General features: G+C 45.9%; 1 protein-coding gene across 11 annotated transcripts in view; it reads right to left on the bottom strand.

Moving 5' to 3' along the window:
• The window catches only part of LOC121597705 (probable nuclear hormone receptor HR3), a 118270-nt gene that overhangs the window by 32806 nt on the left and 63915 nt on the right, over positions 1-21549 (bottom strand). For 2 of the 11 annotated variants that reach the window (XM_041923702.1, XM_041923703.1), the window contains exon 1: positions 1389-3928. The exons of 6 other annotated variants lie outside the window; for them this stretch is intronic. The gene's annotated coding sequence lies outside the window, so the exon portion shown is untranslated. Of the gene's footprint in view, positions 1-1388; positions 3929-4296; positions 5404-21549 lie in introns of those variants that run through there. 3 more of the 11 variants (XM_041923698.1, XM_041923700.1, XM_041923701.1) reach the window with 3 other exon arrangements.

Raw genomic sequence — 21549 nt, 5'->3', positions numbered from 1 at the left:
ATCTGTTTTTTTTTCACCATTCCCTCATTTCTCCCACATTGACTCTTATTTCCGTTTCAAGTGCGCCCTGGTGGTAGGTGTAAAAACATAAAAATTAAGAGTGAAATAAACCATCTGCATGTCTGGTTGTCGTGGCCCTGCCCGCGTATGGAAAAACACACACACACAAACACAAGTTTATTTTAAGATTTATGTTATTCTTGAGCCGGTACATTGCGGGAGCGGTACGGCAGTGGCCATTTGTAATTATGGTCCATTGACACGGGATTTTGGCGAAGAAAAGCCATGCCAACCCCCATCGTGTCGGGCGCCGGGGCCGCTAAAGGTAATTGCAAATAATTTATGAACGACTCTTTCGCATAGTGAGATTAAAAAAGGGACTAAAAAGCTGAAGTTTAAAGTAAAAGAAATCTTTAAATTTAACACATTTACAGTAAAAGTTATCAAACAGTGTTATTCATAATGCGTCAAAAGGTCATCGTGCACCTTTGCACTCGAAATGTAGAGCGGACGCCTGGTACTTTATGCATTTATGAATCACCATGCGCACGCTTATTGCGCCCCAGTGCACAATGAAGCATTTAAAAGAGGTTTTTTTTTTCTCTCAATTCTTTCCCCTTCAACGAACACACATTTTTCATCCTGATTTCAATTGCGTTCTGACATAAATGTAGCAGCGTATGAAAAATTCATCTATAATAATCGACACCTGCTCGATCGATATGGTATAATAATTTTTCCCTCATTTTCTCACTGCCATTTTTGCAGTGGAAATCATATCTAGACGATTACAAAAAAAAAAAAAAAACAAAACAATAACACATTTCCCCGGAAGTAGAGTGCGTTTGATGTGTGCAGTAGTGGTGGAGTAAAATTTAAAGCAAATAAAACAACAAACGCCGCATGCCTAATGAAGTACAAACAAACGGACCGGTAATTATGTTGGAACTTCCCTCACATTCAAGGCCGCAAATGGCACAGTAGAGGAATTATTTATGAATTTGTGCATTGGTCACGTGCTGGATTCAATGGGTGAATAATGCAACATTGCATACTTAACGCAGCCACGAAGCAAAACAACTACCCAAAAAAACACACACACACGATGGTGCGCAACACAAATCAAAAGTAAATAACCTTTAAACACCTTTTTCCCCTCCCACAAATCACCCAACGGTCGGTTACGGTCGATTGAATAATTCGTCAACGATTAACGGTTGGCGCTGCGTGAACTTTGCCATACCAGTGGTGGTGATGTTGGTGTTGGTAATTGGCTGCCGGGTCATTTCGGTGCTGATAATGTGATTCGATTGATGCGCCTCCCTCCCAAAAAAAACTCTGTTTGAGCTGTAGAGGACTGAGGGGGGGGGGGGGGGGAGGGAAAATACCTGTGGAAATTATGCAATTCGGTAAATCAGTTCCGCAATCGCGAGCCGGTAAAGCCCCAGCAAAGCTCATTTGCATCTCAATTTGAAGCCGCCGGGTGTTGACACAATTGTTTTCACGTTCGCTAGGCACTGGGGCACTCAGAGCGCGCCCTTCCGGCTTTTACTTTGGCCGGGGTTCGTTTCGGTGCACTTTTACCCTGTTTATTTCTCCCTCTTTCTCTCTGTGAGGGCCGTCACTGCACACGAATGGCCCCGCGTGGTTGTTCAGAATGTAGCGCGATGCGTTTCACTTAGCACTTGCTGGACCAATGAACAAGCAGAGCTGGCAGGCTGCTAGGATCCAGGCCGCCGAGGATCACCCAAACCCAACAACGAAGGAACAACAGTAAAGAGAAGGCGAGAGCGAGAGAGAGAGAGGAAGAGAAAACAGAGAAACGGAGACAGTGCGTGACTCGATGCGAGACAGGAGGAACGGCGGTGGTGGTTAGTGTAAAAAGTTGGGAGCAAATTTTGGGGTAAGGCAAGCGAAGGCGTACCGCGTGTTTGCGCGAACAACCCACCGGCGCGACATGCTGAGCGCGAGTTCATTGACACTGTGGCGAGAGTGCGCGCGATCGTGTGTGCATGTGTGTGTGTATATGTATACATATAAAACCGTATCCTGCGGTGGAGTGCGGAGGCAAAAAATCCTGTACAAATTCAGCAACTGCACCAGAAGGACTCCAACTCGGGAGGGTAGGAGATGGGGAGCTTGGGGCAAGTGAATTTTCCCAAAAAGACTCTCATCAAACGGAAAATACCGAAACCAAAACAAACCCATCCGTCAAAACTTTGTGGCTGACTGTCAAAATTAAGATGCGTTACGGTGCGTTACGATGCGTTAGGCCCGATTAATAAAAAGGGGATTTAAATCTTAAAAAAAACCACCATGTGTGCACGTTCCCTCTGGTACTGAGTCCAGTGTTTATGCGTGCCCACGGGTCAGACCAGCTGTATTCCAATGTGTTGTAGTGTACGGGTATTAACCCCCCTCTTCACCCCACTATCTCTGCCCTAATCGAACCAGCGATTCCGATATCAGCGACGATAAGCGAACAGGTACAGGCCGGCAAATCACAGACACCGACACAGCCCCGCTAGGTGATACGCTTCCTAGCTGAATGTTCCATTATCAACGCTCAGTGACAAACGCTCCCCCCAGCTTTTCATGGTATGAGTGTAGCCTCTGCTCACTGCACTTATCAAAGCTGGGCAACGCTGGGTCGGCCTGAGGTAAAGCCTACCACCACAGACAAGGTTTTAGCGTGCCTTAAGGGGAGGGGAGGTGCTGGTGATAATTGTTCAAGCGAGTGTGGCCACGTTTGGTCAGCCCCGTCTGCTTCCCCGACTGACATCCCGAGCGTGTTAGAAGCTGTCCGAACCTGCGCCGCTCGGGGGATGAATATTTGGTTAGCGTTTAGCTCGGTTGATCTAGCAACCGATGGGTTAGACCGGGTTTGGGAAAAACGGGGGAGCGGATAAGGGATGCTAGTTTCTCGCGCGCTCTCTCTCCTTCACTCTCTCTCTCTCTCGATTTGCCTATTTCTTTTGCTCTCGATTGCTTGACGTTTGACGGTTTCACTATGGGAACGCATCGTCTGTCTGCGTGGAAGTGTGCATTGTTGGAGCTTGCTGGTCCATGCGACTGTGCTCTGCGTATGTGTGTGTGTGTGTGTGTGTGCGCTTCTTTCCTTCAATTCTCTCGCTCACGCTTTCTGCTGCCTCTTCTCTCTTTCGCTCACACTCACAGCCCGCCTGCTGGTCAATCGCGCGGGGGGCTTCGTTCGTTCTCTTTCATTCGTTCTGCCACCCTTGGAAGGAAGATTTCAAAGGCTGATTCATACGACTCACACATACACACATACGGCACACAGGGAGAAACAAAAAAAACACGCACCCATCTCACACTACCGTTCTCCGTTCTCTCTCTCTCTCTCTCTCTCTCTCTCATTCGTGCTCGCTCACTCACTCGCTCGCTCGCCTGCTCGCTCACACCGCATGAGGAGCCGTGTCATTGAACCTATCCATTTTTCATGTAACAAGAAAGGGATCCACAAACAAACACACACACACACACGCACGCACACATACAGACGGGTAAAGCCGGGTCGTGGGAGGCTCAAGTGTCAAATCACGCCGCCCCGAATGGGTGGCAAGCGTTTCCGTGCATGGATTTTCCGCGTGCACTATTATCCCTCGCCTTTCAAAATACTACACACACACACACGCGCGCACAAAAAAAAGTGAAAAATTTGTTTGCATTACATCTCTCTTCTCTCTCGCTTTTGCTTCACGTTCCTGTACGATTTACACCGCCTTTTCGCGCTCACCCGATTAGGCGGCGAGATTTTTTTTTTTTTTGCGTTGACGTATTTGTCACACGTTGCAGCGTGATTCGGCTGAAATCGATCATCAATCAGTGGGCTTGCACACACGCACACACACACGTTCACTACCATGCTCACACGCGCTCAAACAAACAAACACACACACACACACACCTACACTAGTGTGAAGATGGGGATGAAGCATGGAGATAGAGTGAGATAGAGTGAAAAAACCATCCGTCAACAAATGCTTCACACATATGCTGGAAAAATTGGGCAAACGGGGCATTATTTTGCGTCGGTCGGTCGCTCGCCATCATCGGTTTGCCGCGTATCATATCCATTGGCATTACCGGGAACAAATACATACACACACACACGAACACAAACTAAAACGCGAATTCGACCAGCCGGTGACAAGTAAAACAAAAGAATTGATGCATTGAAACAAACAACATCATCATTTCAAAGTGTAAAAAAATTGATTAAAACACTCACACACTACAAACGCACACAACCACGCAGCCTACACACATTCCCACACACACACACACACATGCACTGATAGGAGTTTCAAAAAGGGGAATTGCATTGAAATGCAATTGACAAAAGTGCATCAGACACCGTTCAGAACTCTCCCGCTCGCTCTCCCCGGGTGTTGCACCTGTTCCTCGCTTTCGTGTCGCAAATATTTACTGCCTTTTTGCCCAACTTTGACCACTCAGCATTGGTGTGTAATGTAGCGATTGTTGGAAATTGGGGAAAACAAAAAGCAATGGAAAAGCATGTGAATGCAAAATTTTCAATACAAACGTAGAACGACACGTTTCATTCTCGGGTGTGGTGACACACGCATTTGTAGACGACGGCGAAGCGCGAACCATAAACCGAACGGAATAAGAAAAAAAAAACACAAAAACGCACAGAATCACACACACGCACAATCTGCCTCAAGGCAGAGAATTGAACTCGGGCGATTTCGATCTGCACGGACGAGAGGCGATCACACGCCGAATGCAACCGAAATGTCGGGGAAGGGAAGCCCCCCAGGGGTAGCAACAATAACAGCACTAACACACGTCGTGGCGTTAAATTCTCCGCTTTCTGCTTGCTTGCTTGCGTATCACTCTTTCGTAGGCAATAACAACAACAACAACAACAAGCCACACCACTTTACAGAAATATCATTCGCCAAACCGTCGACACCACTGCACGAGGGCGCAAAAAATCACGATCCCGTGAGGATCGGTGCCGAACATTTCTCTCCCACACAAACACACACGCACACACACAGAGCTTCTTTTTTTGTTGCTTCCACACTTTCGAGCTCTCTCTCTCTCTCTTGCTTCGCTTCTTTTGCCGTCGTTGATCACACGATCGTGTCACTAAATCGCACACAGGCTTGAACGCTCTGGACGCGCTGGACGCTGATCTTTGATGCACCACAGACCACAGCAGTGTCACAACGCACGGCACACTACACTTTCCACGCAGCAAACACAGTGTGGCCGTGCGAATCAAATCGAATCCCGCAAGTTTTTCCGCCGCCGCAGCACTGACGACTGGGGGGCGCCGACCGGGAAAAAACTCAACAGAACCGCTCCACACTAGCGCACGGAATGCGGGATGATGGGATCTCTCCGGTCGCCGTGTCCCTGGCGAACGGTATACTGGCCGTGCGTTTTTGCCATGCGACACTCACGCGCCACGCGAATGAGCGCGCGAGCGCGCGAGCGAGAGAGTGCGAGCATCCCGAAGGAGCTCAGCGGTGAGTGTAAGGTGTGGGAGCGCATGAGTGCGTGGACGCGCTGTCAATGAACGCTGTCGACCCGCGTGGTTGCGGCGTAATGGCAATAACATTGCGTATCAATTCCAATCCCTTCCCGAAACCCACCCCTGCGTGTGCCACTGTGTGTGTGTGTCTGTTCTTTGACACGAAAGGGAAGCAAGCATCACAATCTCCCGATACAACGATCCCACCAGCTGACTGGGTTGGAATGTCATCTCCCGGTGTGTGTGTGTGGTGGAACGCCATTCGGTTGCCATACCGATTCCGCAATCCGCTCGCTTCCTTCTGTTCCCATTCTCTGATTCTGATCGCAACACCATCGGGAGAACCGTGAACTTGATTTGTCCTGGGCGGGTTGGCTTTTTAAGGGCAACTAGGGGAGGTGGGGGGAGCGAACTGAACCCTCTGCAAATGATGCAAAAGCCCTTTGAAATGAGTCTATCGAGCGAAATTGTCGTATTTTGCCCTGGTGGAAATCGAACGCTTGTGCCGTGGTACGCGAGAGCTCAACTGCAAGCACACACCGTCACCACATACACACACCCCGTGTGGTGGCTTGCGGTCATTGTCCTCCGGCGGAAGATGGCTAAAATATTTCGCACTTCTTGCTGGGGCCGGCGACGCAAAAGTACACGCGTCGTCGGCGGGACTGTGGACGAACATGACGGTTTGAGCGAATTCCCACAGGATTTTGTTACATTTTTAAAACACAGTCAAGTGTCAAAGCTTAAACTAAATCTCAGCACGCTTTGTTGCTTTATAATTAATGTTTGGGGGATGCGAAAGGCAGGAATGGGATAGGTTACCCGGTGAATTCTTGCTCAGACGCTCCGGATGTCTGGTACATACCGTTCATCCATTGAACATGAAACGCTTAGGCTTTTAAAATCAATGAAGACTTACAGCTAGAAGTACATCGTGACATCATCATACCTGGAAGAAGAATAAAAATGATAAATTTTATTAGAAACTTGATAAAATTAATAAACGATCATTTGTTTAATACGAAATCAATAAGTTTAATGTTCAATAATTAACCCAAATAATTATGTTGGAAACATTGTTTGAGACCAATGTGAGATGTTATGATAAAAAAACGAAGAATTTTCTAATGTAAGATTGGTGCGAGGCAAGTGTGTTGAGTATTTTAATCAATTGTGTAATGTTATGAAATATTTAACAACGTAAAATAAATAATATGCAGGACAATGGATCCTTTTTGCATCCTTGTAACGTTTTTTTTAAATTATGTTTTGACTAAATTCCATGTTTTACAAACATGTTTGTTTCAAATACTTATCGATCCATTTGATATCAATGATTTTTGTTTACAGTTCAATCCTAAGCGCCTCTATGCTTAAACGAATTGTTATCCAGGAAATTCGCAAGAAGAAAGAAAATGGTTTGAAAAATAAAGAAACAATCGATCTCACTGCTTCTTTAAATTGATGATTCAAGTTCATAAAAAGGAACCTCTTAAGCATGAGGTCAAAAAATAAAGCTTAGAACAGAATCAGTACGTAAACTGATGGACTTGGAATTGCTTGTACAAGATGCACGAAAAAAATGGAGCCCGAATCAAATTAGTAACATGGACAAAGTTGTTTTTAATTTTAAAAAGTTAAAGGATTTTTCCTCAAAACTCTGAATAAATGGTGAAGTTCGATACACACGAGGAGTGATTTTTCGCGCTAAAACGGTTATTTAAATTATTTTTTGTTTGCTTAGTCCATTTTGGATTTTATTGACCAAGTTGACATGATTTTTGTGGAAATGCCAAAATGTATCTTTGACTCTTTGATGTATCTTTGACTCTTCTTTGACTTGAAGTAATTGCACACATACACTTATTTACTGCTTTCCAGTTGTCCACTTGTCCAATCGTTAAAATGGAATGACTGCTGACAACCAAGTCCTTGGACATACATTTTGGAAGCAGTAAGTAATAAAGTTGTTTCGCACTTAAAACCGTGATTGCCTTTCGTGAGAGGTACAAGAATGGATCAGAATGCGTTTTTCTCCCCCTTCTGGTTGGTATCAACCAGCGCAGTTGGTGTGAGGGAAAGGGATGGCCATTGCGAGAAGGGAGATAGAACGAAACGGGCAGGCGTTTGAGTGGGGTTAAGTAAAAGTCGATGTACCCATAGCACCCACCGCACAGCACCGAGACTGTTGCCTGATAAGACAACGGGCCTTTCGACTTTGACTTTGCGAGTGCTGAACGCCCAAGAAAGGTCCGACGGGTGAGGAGGGTTGAAGCGGGAAGCGGAAGAACCACAGTGTTTGGAGGGGGTGGATGAGGGGAATGGACGAAGAGGAAGGGGGGAGGGAGGCATTTTGCTGCGGTTGGCGAGAAAAATCGCTGCCCGCGGAAGCAACAGGATAAGTAAACACGTCCAAATCAAACCCTTCGAGCGTGTGCATGCGCTATCGTGTATGGGGAGAGCCACCTTTGAATAATACCCACCACCCACCACCCAGACAGCAACTACCACCCTCCAATCTTCTCCGTATCGGTTGGGTGTGGGGTTTTTCAACTTTTGGGGGAGGTTTTTTTGTTCGTTCTTTTAAACTTTTGGATTGATTTCGACGCGCGGAACCTGTCTGTGTGTTCGTGTATCACCTGGCTAGGGGACGCGAGCGATGAGTGCGCGCATCTTTGGACGGATGTTTCGATGGACGTTCTGTCCGTAGGGTAGGAGGGAGGAAACAGAAAAATCGTGCAAAAAAAAAGCGCGTCAGCAACCCCAAGCTGACGCGCGTACATGTTGCGTCTGTGAAGGTGCGCGACTTTTGGCGGATTCATCGTCAAACTGACATTTCCCTCCCACCCCCTCCTGTTGGGACACACGGTCACGTCTCTAACGAGATTCGTTTTGACGCGGGCGGAAGAAAACCAAAATACACACGCGTACGCGCACACATGGCGTTTGTGGTCGCGTACGTACGCAAACCATCCCGTAACCCACACACATGTACACGCCAACCGAGCTGGCCGTTTGCGCTTGCCGGCGAGCGTTACGCGCACCCGAAAAGAACGGACCAGTTTACACATTGTGCCTCGGGGGGGGGGGGGGGGGAGTGCGAAGGGGAGTGTGTTAGTGTGTGTTACGAACGCAACGGGAGGGCAAATGAACGGATAGAACAGGAAAAGAAGCGCGCGCGCGCTTTCAAGTCCCACTGGGTCTTGTGCGGTGTGTACGCGCGCGTGTGTGTGTGTGCGAGAGAGGGGCAGAAAAAATTTGTTTGATAATAATTATATTGTTATCTTTGTCACGCGGTCGGTCGTTGACCCCTTTCGGTCAGCTGTGAGCGTAAGCGATGGCACGCGATGGCACTCACTCCGTTCGACCGTTCGAGAGGATGAGTGGTTGGGAACTCGCGAGCGGAGACACCTGCGCGCGCGCTCAGCAAACTGATAAGGGGAAGGTGAGTGGCCTGAGCGTGTGAGTGACGCGTGTTGGCTATTGAGGCACTCAGCTCATTCTACGCCAGACTTCAGTGCGACAACATCTACCGATGGAGCTGTGTCTGCTGGGCGCACGAGCAATGAAGCAGTTCAATGAAGACGATGTGGCGAGTTGAACGAATTTGATTTAAATTAGATGTTGATCAATCAGAAATCATTGCCAGTAAGAAAATAAATGCTTACAAAGTATTTAAATACGTTCTTCTTCATTTAAATAGTATTTAAATACACCAATTCCTAGGATCTGTAATCACAATCTGAAAGTATTTACAACCAAATTAAACTTTTGAATTCTAAAACACAACTGTGTTCATGTGAAATGAACGAGTATAAAGTATTGTCGAAAAGTTACCCTAAGTTTAAAGGGATTATAAAATATACATTCTCTGTACGGCAGAACACATAAATAAGCCATAAAAGCAATGCAGTCCGAGGTGCGGCTGCAGCACCGCATGATTGATGGCATGCCGGGTGAAATTGGCTTTCGGAACGACAAGCAGAAACAAGCAAGCGTTCGTCGAGACAAGCCAAAATCCAAATCGAAGGAAAGAGAAAAGAAAAAATTACACCCATTCAGACACAAAACCATCCCAAAATAAACTGTTTCCAGTAGCAACCGTCGTTGCTCGGGCGACACGTTTGGTTCTCGCCCCCCCATCTCGCCAATGGGTATCCCCATGGAACATGGAAAAATACATTCCCAGTCCCTCCCCAGTCCCACACACACGCACGCTAAGCCTTGCTTCCCAATAAATCGTCCGTAATTAATCGACTGCTTTCCTCGGTTACTGCGTTTGCCTGCGAGGCAAAGGATCAACCATGGGGTTCCTGCCGGGCAAGAGCACATCACTCAAACCTCGTGTTTGCGACGCACCGGATTTCGGATACAATGATTTAATTTAGATAAAAGCGTCAAGCTGTCTTGTGGGAAGAATGGATGGAAGGAAGGAAGGAAAAAAACATCGCAAGCAAGACACACTCGAAATGTCCTCCGTTGTGGTCCGCTTTGACGACGAAAGGGAATTATGGAGGGAAATTGTTCAACACCCCATGGTACAGTGGGGTTTCGTATGCTTTCCCACTGCGGTTATGAATTTTGGTTTGTGACAGCCCTGTGTTTCACTTTCACTTTTGATTTTTTGGAGGTGGAGAGGTGACTGTTTTGTTTTTTCGACAGCTGTTTCAGCTCTTTCTTTCCAGAGGTTTAACCCGGGTTGGGTGGTCTGAACTAAGACAGCCCTTCATTGATTACAAACACAAGCCGCTCTTATGTAAGACAATTGATAAGTGGCCACAAAAATGATTTGTCAAGTATCGTAACTCGAAAAATCGTTTCGTTTAGTGTTAAAAATGACTTACAAAAAACTTATAAAATAGGGGACCTGGGTTGCGTATTTTTATGAGTTCCCATCCCTTGGCACACGTATCCGATAAGAGCGCATTAAAATATCTCCCATCGTTCTATCGTCCCCAGTACCCGTAAAAAGAATCTTTCGCGTGACAAAAACCAATTCACGGTAGCGTTTGCTACCCCATCTAGTAGGCATTCTTCCACATGGCATGCGCTGGTAAGAAGCCGATTGAACGACCGCGCTAGTTCCCCGCGGAAGTAGGCTAATTGTATGCATTTTCACGTGCTACCGTACAGCGAAGAGGTTGGAATGTAAATCTTAATAATGAAATTTATTGACGATACGCGGCAAACGTGCAATAAATCACCGAAAGTTGTCGAGCGTTGGCTCAAAAAGGCTGGGGAGCTTAATGGTGCGGTAACGCGGCATTGCGGAACAGCCACGCGTAAGTTCATATAGGTTGATATCATACCGCTAGCGTGAACCAGCGTACCAAAAGTTCTGTAAAATAGAGGTCAATACTGGTCACGCTTGAGCTGGTGTCCTCCGCTTCGGGCCCCGGGGGGGGAGGGGAGCATAGGACACCGACCCGGCCGATGACATGGTTCTAAAAGTTTCGAAAGTGAAACTTCACCCTTTGATAGCCCTTTGATCTGTTCGGCCACCGACTCCACAACGGTGCACGGCTGGTGTGCGATGCAGTTCGGCACACCCTTCGGCAACTAGCCGGCCCAGCTGTTTGTTCAAGGATAGGAAGCATTTCATGGTCAGATCGAACGAGCCAACGAAAACCGTACCCACAGAACGGAAACGCATTCAGGGGTGGGGGCTGTTAGTGTGTATGAAGGGATGAAGAGAAAACGTGTAGTAAAGCAAAGAATTGGCTGTTTTTTGTTTGTTGTCTCCTCTGACGCCTCCAATCGACGACTCCGGCCAAGTGAAACCGTCGGCAATGCACGTGCGCAAACAAAACCCAAAAAAGAAACATAAAACGGATATTAAAGCACATACCATCGAGCATGCACGCGTACGTGCATCCGTGGAAACACACAAAAAGGAAGGGAAAACTGCGTGCAAGCAGTCCGCTGCAGTTAAGAACAAAGTTTCCAATTTGTAGCATATTTCGGTCGATTGCACTCTGGCGGGTGGGTAGGTAATGCTATTTTCTTTAGTTTGCTCAGTGACAACGAGGCAACGAGGCGGTTCGTGACATTGGGCGAGTGCACTTGCTTGAAGGTCGTTCTTCACGATCCGTCGCTCGGTACTGAATTTCTCCCGCTGCAGGCAAGCGATCATGGAGGATGCATAAAACGCGATCGATAGCAATGCGGAGGATCTTTGTTATCAGATAGCAAATTATTTGGGATTGTTTTAGCTCAAACTCATTGTTTATGACGAATTTTAATATTTTTATTATGCATTATGGGCTAAAATTGAAAAAAATCATAGAACGTCGAGAGTAGTTCCATAGAGTATTGTTTTCTTTTCAAAAGACTTCTGAGAAATGAGATAAGTTCAATGCAATACATAAAAGCATGATTAATAAACTTCAACAAATTATTTAAATTAATCGCTAAAATTAAAAAATTAAAAATTCCGTCGATTGTTTTTTCCAAACATTTTGTAGGCTTCAATTTTTCATTTCAATGATTTTAAACCAATCGTTGTAATTCGCACATTAGTAAGAACTTTTTTGCTACATTACTTTTTTCTTATTATATTTTATGAATGTTGCAATTGTTTGACCTCTACTTCCAAATTAACTATTTCAAAATATGTTACAAACTCAAGTTAATAGAACTATGCCCTGAACTGCTTCTTGTTTTCAACTACTGCCAAGAGCATACTAAAAAGGAATACATGGTATGTATGTTGCTTATTCAAGAAGCAATCAATTGATTGTTAAAACTATTTAAAAGACAGTTTAAAAAATGATTTCACAAGTTTTTAGCGTCATATCACACAACCATTTGCATCAAAGCTTAGGCTGGTGGTTCGAGTAATCAATCATTTTAAAATTAACCTTAATATTTATCTTTTCGATAGCTTGCTTTATTGCATTTATAAATCCATTAACAACTCAGCTAAGCACTTTTTTATCTTGTCGCGAACCACCACCCCCCCTGGTCTGCGGCGAAAAAGCGAGCCTCATTTTCACCATGCCAATTACAAGCGGCGTTCAATTTTATCATATACTCATAATTTTCTAGCCACCGGCCCCGGACAACCGCACACAACCGCCCAAGGACACTGCTCGAAGGCTTGTTGCGTGCATCGTGATGCACCGGAATCATGGTTGGGTACGAGGGTTGGTAGTACGACCGTAGGGGCAGGTTTAGAACAGACTAGGCACGCTTTCCATAGCGCGTGTTCCACCGGTACATTGACACTTTTGTAGTTCAAGGTGTTGCGGTACACCGTACCCATGTAGCGCCCCTATAGAATCCACCGCTGCCGCTGCTGGCTGATTAGAAGTTGCAAAAACAACAGCAAACAACCGCACCATAAGAGAAGTTCTAGCTTCTCTCGCACAACCCTTACCCTTTATGACTTCTATGTTCTTGCACCGGGGTCTGAGGGCACCCACCATCTAGACAACTTTAGAAACTTGCAACGCATACTTGCAGGCACTGGGCACAGGGTCTGCGTTACGCAATGGTGCGAAAACAAGCAACAACAACATAGCAGCGGCCGCAGCATGCAGTCGTGGTTTGGGGCCAGCAGCATGGCTAGAAAACGGATAATTAGTATCAATTTAGTTTCTCCTCGCGAGACCCTTTGCCTCAACTGCCGTCGCTCAACCGCACGAGCCGTGATGGCGATGGCCGGGGAGGGCCATTTTGATGGTTAGCTGTCGATTAGATGTCTCGATGGTGGTTAGTAGCGTGTTTTATTGTGTTTTAAAGATGCAGAAAAAACCACGATACGATGCGGTACATTGGGGAAAGATAGAAAAGGGAAGGTAAGTGTGTGAGTGTGTGTCGGGAGGATAGAGAGGATTTTATTCAAATTAATTAAGCAGGCGTTCGGTCAACTTTGCACAATGAGTCGTGGTAATTTAGCACTTTATACTTGAATTAATTGCTTCATTTATTTATGAAATTTCATGCAGCAAATACTGTGATTGCAAATTCTCATTTTCATCACTGTTTGTCCTACCTTGATCATTACATGATTCTTTAACACAAGCTAAGAAAGATGTACTGCGTTCGATCTACGACCGACGATGGTATTTTGTAGAGCAAAAAAAAAGCTAATTCTTCCTACGCAAGGATTGTGTACCTTCGCTGTGATCGCGCCCGCTGACCATCTATTGCGTCCATTACGCAATACAGCTCACCGTATGTGTGTGTGTGTCTATGTTCGTGTGTTAGATTTTTTTTCTACACCTCTTGCTAGCCGGCGAACGCAATAGGTTGCCTTCGCCAAAGATGTGCCACGCAACCACGCACGACAACGACAATTTCCTTTTTCCCACACTTTTTCGTCCGAGAGTCGCCGTCTGCTGCCCGATCGTCCGATGCCGGATGCCTCTGCCGGTGGAGCGGTATATGATTTTGTCGAAACTCACGATTTAGCGTGATGATCGTTCGATTGCACCGCGGCCGTCGTCGATCGATCCCCCGTAACGTGACGAAGCAACACGCAAGCCGCACATAGAGCCATTGCCGCCGCCGCAATAATCATTAGGTTAAGCTTAGATTCGATTTTTGCGCTCGATTAGTGTCCACTCCTTTTTTTGCGGAAGATAGTACGAAGTGGCTTCGAGGGGTATTAGATCGCTTTGGGCCGTTAATTACGTGCGGATTGCTGTGATGCAAACAGAATACGTTCTTTAAGGTCAGCGCGATTTCATTTGGTGGGATCGATTGCATCACTAATGGATCTGATAGGGGACAACTAATGGCTAAGTTTCATACATTCTTATCAAAGGTTTAAGGAAACTTTTGATAAGGAGAAATTTCCTATTTTTCTCCCTATGTTTTTACGTGCTCGATAGGCATTTACGTGCTTCTCAATTCTAACGGATTGCTCACATTAAACGGCCGTTTGGAGCGTTGCCATATGATAAATGGAGAGATGAGCAGGAAAGAGCACACAGCACTTTGGGGGAAGCAGCTGAGAAAGCAGCGCTACATCGCGGGAGAAGTATGCTCGCAGCATAAGCATAGAATGTTGCGTTGCTTCTCGCTAACCAGAGAGAGAGAGAGAGCCGCGAAGAACATGCCGAAGACGTTGCACTCTCATGGCGTGAGCCGTTCTTGCTGGGCATGTGAGTGAGACGGGACAGGGGAGCGCGTGTTGTGTGAGCGGGAGAAAAGAACAACATCGAGCAGCGGGTTCATTTGCACCTACAGTCGTTCTCGAAAGTTGTGATGCGTTGTAGAATATTTTGATGTAAAATGTTTTATGTAAACAAAATTGAATTTAAAAACTGCATTGAAAGTGACATGATTATTACGTTTTCATGTAATTTAAAAAGTAATGTAAGATTGAAAAAGGCTATAGTATTTACTTAAATTAAAAAAAACTAGATTCAGCTTTTTTAAACAATAAACAATATTAACAATATATCATAAAGTAACAAAAACAAAAGCTCAAATGGTTTTGATAAAATTGTTCATAACAGAAAGTAAAAAACAAAACGTTCTATTCAACACCATATGTCAGCGACTGTAAGTGCATTGACCCAGCTTGACGATGACCCACTTACGAAGCGAAACGCGGTATGCATCTTCGTTCTTTTTCGCGTTTCGCTCTCGCACTCACCCCTCCCAGGGGGGAGTCGCTGTCGTAATGGTGGTAGTGTTTTTATGACTCTGAATGTGTGCGTGAGTGTGTGTGTGTGCGGGCGCGTTGCTCCGATGGGGTGGAAGCATCGTCATCGAATCGATTGAAACCGTAATGGTGACGCTGTGTGTGAGTGTGTGTGTGCTTCGTGCTGTGTGTGGATGTTTATTTGCTGAGAAGTTGAGAGACGGGGCGCACGCTTCACGACGTCAGCTATATATCGGCTGTCGCCATAGAACCTCCGGTACCCACCTTCCACGCCCGTCTTGAAGCAGTTGTTTTGAGAATGGGAATGCTTACAGCAACCAATGAGGGAATTAATTTCAAATGCTGCACCATTGAAAGCTTTGCAAACGCTCCCTTGCAACCCGTGCTTAGTGCGGCTTGGACGGTGGCGAAGGAATCACGAACAATCACGTGCCAACGTAATTCGATTCGCAGTTTGCAACAGAGGGAAATAGAGGAAAGGAAGCAAAGTAGAAGAAACGGTGACGTTGTTGCTCGTGATGTAGAAAGGAGTTGTAAGGACGTTTGTGGGTGCTCACAAGAATTTAGTTTATTCGTTTTACTATTATTATTGTTATTAGCATTTTTATTATCATTATTATTTCTTGTATTATTTTCTATTGTAATTTATTGTAATTATTGCTAAATTTTTTATTTTTGGTTTTTTATTATTATTAATATTATCATATTTTTTAAATAAATTTGAATATTTTTTACTACAGAGAGATCATATTTTATTACATTATTGTCTCAATGTATTGAAAAGGTGTATGATAGGATAAAAATAAACTAAAAAAAAACAATATTAAACAATACATAAATATTCTGAACAAAAAAAAAGAGGCATGTCATTTAAACAATGATAAGATACCTTGAATATTTGCAATTTTTGAGAGTTTCAGCTCGGGATCAACGAAATAAACCATGGTAAATCCCCACAGTAAAATATCACACATTGTATTCAGCAACACACTGACCATATGTTATCATCACTCATGTGCCTTTCCGAAGAAATTTGCGCAACCACTGACCTTTTGAAAGGAACAATAAATGCGATTCAAGCACACAAAAAAACTCAACTCCATGATTCCAATCCTTTTACGAACAAAAGTTGCCAAATTTCCTGGAAGTGAATTACCACACAGTGCCCATCGTTTGCGCACTACCTTTACGCACACATAAACAAATGCCATGCCATCGGTTCGATTGCACCGCGCTACAGGAAATGCGACTATTTATTGCATCTGATTGCGCCCCAAAGCCAGTCCCTTCTTTGGTGGTGAAAGAATGTCGTTCTCCACTACGGGCACGGGGTTCAGTCAAGCGCAGGCACAGAAACATATCTCATCCCAGTTATCCTTGAGTAGCACCGCCCCAAACGGGGGGAGGGTTGCACGCGAATAATGGTGGTATGCAAATCATTTACGAATTCCAGCACCACCGGGGGCTACATTTTTGGGGGGTGAGAGGCGAAGCCTGACAGTCAGTTTGAGATGAAATGTGTCAAAATTTGACAGCTGCTTGCCGAAATCGATTCAAGCGGGAGAATGTTGCCGCTGGATGAGGCGATGGAAGTGCTTTTGTGATAGTATGACGATACATATACACTGCTGAGTGGTGCAAAACACATTAATCGATAGCTGATTGTATCTTCAACGCGAAGTCACCATTTACTATTGTTTTTTTAAAGCGATTCAATGAAGGGGAATACAATCCCAACGCCTTTAAATCCACACTTCTCAAACATCCATTCCATCGCTCAGTCAGCCACAACAATGCCAGATAACAAGGTGCAAATGGAGTAACTTACGCGCGTACTGCATTCAAAAGACGCAGAGATTGCACTTGATGGTGCAGTGTCGCACAAAAGCGCGTCGAACGGTGCAAATGAAGCGCACACACTTTTCATGCGAGCATCATCAACCGCTGCGCTCCCAGCGCTTTGGCTGCCTTTCTTTACAGAAAGGGGGCTTTTCCAATGGCACGCTGTAGGGCACTTTTCCCTTTTTCCATCGCTTACGCTGCTCCCTGCCGTCCTAGCCGTTCCGTTTCCTCCGCCTCTTAGTGTTGGGTATTGTGTGTGTGTGGTGCGCTGCGTATAAAACACAAATCATAACACAAACATATGGCGCGTTATGAGCGGGCGCGAAACTGGAGCTGGATGATATAACACATGTTACAAAAGCCAATTAAAAGTCGTGCCAAGCACGCGCACGAATGGCTTCATTACACTCTTAGCACGACCCAGTGCGTACCCAGTGCAGTGCGGAATCGAAATCGAAGGGGAAGACGCGCGGGGCGGTCAGGTGGTATCTTGAAATGCACTTTTTATTCACCACGCCACGCCAAAGAGTCGGAAGCAAGGCGTGTCCCGCTCAGTCTCTCTCTCTCTCTCTCTCTCTCTCTCTCTCTCTCTCTCGCTCTTCGTCACTGAGCTAATGTTGTTGTTCGCGTAAAGTGCCACTCCTGCCAAAGGGTTTGGATGGTGTTGGGGCGGTAGTGAAAGTGATTTATTTATTTGTTTGCGCCCTTTTTTATATGCGACAGCATCCTTGTGCAAGTGTCGGACTACCAGGGCCGACGACTACACGTGTGCTGCACTTGTTCGCTGATGGGGGGGGGGGGGGGGGGGCGCTTCGGACAACGGCAAACGGATGATTTAGCGTCGTAACCTAATTGTGTTTATTGATGAGATCAATTTGTGAGTTAAAATCATCAACTTCAATTGGAAAAACAAAAAAGAAACAGTTAACGTTTTTCCTTAAATCTCAGTGCTTATGACGTCATACGTATTACTTATTATGACAAAGATGACATTTCGTAGCTGCCTTCGGTTAAAATGTTCAATCATCATAAGTAAGAAATTAATTAGTTTGTCGATCGTATGGTTTCTAGAATAAATATGACCTCTTCAAAGCTGCTCGCTGCGAGTTTCATCCCCATCCCAGCTCTAGAAGCTCACAAAAAAAAACAACTCTATTAGCACAAGAAGCCCTCAAACATGAATGCGCAAACATTGTGTGCATAATTGCAAGGAAAACACCACCACCGTGGTTAGCCTTGTCATCGGGCGTAACGATGTCACCGTTGCCATTAATCTGTGTAGAGTGCAGCTCGAGTGCAGCAGCACAGCAAACTGGGCAGCAAATCGCTACCGTGCCGTGGTGTGGCGAATTTCGATTCAATAGCTCGATGGACGCATTCACCGGAAGCAGTGGACAGCGCCGGGACATCGGAGCAATCGATCGGAGGAAGGGAAATGATTTTCCTCGCACCAACTGCACCGAACAAAACGGCACCGTTGACGGCAAGGGGTTTTTGCAGCCGTTTTGTCGTCGATGGAAAGTGGTAGCCCTTGCAATGCAATGGAAGTACGGATAGGTAGGAGAGGGATACAAATGCAAACCGCTGCCAGAGTGACAAACAGAAAAAAGCCCCACTACCTAACCCACAACTCATGTGTGGGGGAGCTCAGGGAGAGGGAGGCAAGCTGCTAGTACCACGGCTAGTCAATCCATCAGCGCACGATCGGCTACTAAGTCAACTTTTCATGTGTGACCAAGGTTGCGTTGCACAAGAAACACACTGCCTTAGCTCAAGAGCTCGATAGATGGAGTGAGAAGAAGAAGAAGAAGAAGAAGCAAAACAACAACAACAAAAACCGAAATCCAAGCCACCAACCTACACCGGTATGGACAGTATCTCGCTCTCTGTGTGTGGCTACAAATGGGCAGGTTGCAGGAGGCAATTGCAGCTCGACCGAACAGTATGCTGAGGGAGAGGGTGACAAGACGACGAGCGGACGAGGAGCGTGTGCTACCCGTGTTTGGTGACGACCGTTTGCCAAACGATCGCGCTTGAATTCGATTAGCATCGGGGTGGTTGATGGTTTATAATGGAGAGAAGAAGGAGAAAAAAAAACGCATAAAAGCCTTCTTGGACGCTTGAAGGGTTCGTGTCTTGTGCACGTTGTGCGGATGAAACACAAAAAAAAACCCACCCCGCGTGTTCACGCCATGGGTAGAAAATTTGCGTACGAAGGTTAACGGTTGTCGCCTGTTCGTGCCCCGCAGCATGTCTCACTGCTCGTCCATTGTTAAGGACAATTGGAAAGATCTTTTTGCAGCAACGAAAAACGCACCGTTTGAAGAATGACACTACTTGGCGGTGGTGCAGTTTGCTGCTGCCGTTGTGCCACCCTTTGGCCCTAAGGTGTTCGGGGTGGCCGTATCTAAGCCCAAAGGTACAGCCAGCCAGCCGTTCCGTGACCTCCGCACCAGCAGAAACTGCACACAGAAAAGTGCATTTGAGAAAGGGCACATGCACTGCGCTGCTGCTGCTGCTGCTGCACACACATCCAGCGCGTATCGTAATGAAACCGGCCGCTGGCCTTGATTGCTGAGAATGGAGGGAGCTTGATTTTCTCTTGCCCTCCACGCTTCTAAGCGGGGTTGAAAGTTGCCATTCGGAAGGGGTTTGTTTGGTCTGACCGCTTAGGCTGTCGCTAAACCGCTCGGTACGTTCTGTGGATGCACGTGAGCCTGGCGCATGATCGACGATCGTATGCATGCATGCATACATGCAAGTACGAATGTACCCTACCACTCTCTGTTGCTATTCACCTGGAGAAGGGGTAGTTCTTTTGGAATGGGTTTCGCCAAAGAAACGCCACCAGCAAGACCTTGAATTGAACGCTCGAGGGTAAAGTATATGCAGAAGTTGCAGCATAAGCAACATAAAGTATGAGATGCAAAACAATCACTCAGCACAGTAAGTGACAGGGGCAAGGGCTGGCGTTTATCGGGGGTCTTTTTTTTTTCAAAAAGAATTTAGCGGACACAGGGTGGAGGCGCTTGGTGGTTTGTAGTAATCTTGATGATTAATGGTCGGTTTCTTTGTTTACATTCTATCCAGCTAGCGGTTGTCAAAACATCGAAAACCGAACGAAACAAAGCAATTGTTTGTTTCTTTGTCATGGTGGTTTTATTGCAGTCGAATTTAAATAAATTGGAAAATAGTTTGTGATTGATTTAAAGACTTCCAATACATTGATTTGTACTTAAACTGAAAGAGTTAGAGCTCTTTTTAAGCTCTTGTAGAAACTGTAAGAATCAAGACAATATTTTACATTATTTATTGATGTTAAATGCCATAGAATCAAACAATAGAATTTGTCACTTATACAACCAAATATTGTATGCAATTATTCATTCGTTTTGCAACAAGCTCACCGGCACTGTCACATTGTTTCAATTGTCAGTAAGCAAATAGCTCAAAGCCCATTCGGTGTCCAGCTGGCATGACCGGCGCTCTCGACACTTGGACCACCTGCGTTGTTTTCGCAGCGTCACACTGTCCCTTTTTGAATTCTTAATTGTTTTCTGCGCAAAAAGCCCATTTGTTAAAGCGCTTGTGTTTCGACCGGTCGACAGAACGTGTACAATGTGCTTTTGCGCAAATCTTATGCTTACATGCATGCGGTGCGCCACGCAGCATGACATATTTTGGTCGCGCGATCTACAATCCCCTACTAAAAAAAAGCTACACGCTCACACATCGCCATTATATATGCGTGTGTGTGTAAAACCATAACATAAACACCATTTGGCACATCGTGTTTGCGCGAGAGAGCAGCATTACGATTTTCGGCAGTATGTGATCACCGCGACGCGCATACCTTCGTTAAGCCTGATTGACGTATTTTAATTTTAGACATCTCACCCCGCTCACACATTCTCCCCCCCCGGACGACCCGGTACACGTCCCCGCTTTGCCCATCGTTTGTGCTTTTAACGTATTGGGTTTTAGCTTTACTTTTACTGCCTTTCGGTCGGGGTGTACGTGTGTGTGTGTGGGTCCATCTCACCTTCGCTCCATCTATGGTTGACATCTTCAGGGAGAAGACATCCTTCGAAGAGGGGATGGCGAGAGCAGCAAGGGGGCAAGCTTTTTTAACGAGCCGCGCCAACGATACTTGCGCACCGGGGTAGGAAATGTGAAAGCATTGACGCCTCGCCTGGTGCGGACAGAACTGAAGGGACGGATCCGTCGGACACGGAAAGCGAAAGTGAACCGTGTGTGCGTACGTGTGTGTGTATGTGACCGTTGTCTGTTTTTGGCAAATGGTGCGCGTTGGCGAAAATAAAATAAAAACAAATTTTTGTTTCATTTGCCTCTCTGTTCGTTACTTTGCTGTTATTTTCACCCGGGGAGGGTGGCCGGGTTTGGTACGGTGTTTTGCCGGTACGACATGATTAACGATGTCATAAATTGGTGGATCGGAGTAGATTAGAGCGAGAGAGAGACAAAGTGTGCGGGGTGGCATTTTGGCCGCAGGATAAACACGCGCCTTCCTTGAGTTGCGTGGGCTGGCCGGGAATGGTAAGCA

The sequence above is a fragment of the Anopheles merus genome, chromosome 3R (genome assembly GCF_017562075.2).
Source record: "Anopheles merus strain MAF chromosome 3R, AmerM5.1, whole genome shotgun sequence".
Lineage (NCBI taxonomy): Eukaryota > Metazoa > Arthropoda > Insecta > Diptera > Culicidae > Anopheles > Anopheles merus.
Note: the sequence above shows the minus strand (reverse complement) of the source record. Positions and strands in the feature narration are given on the sequence as shown.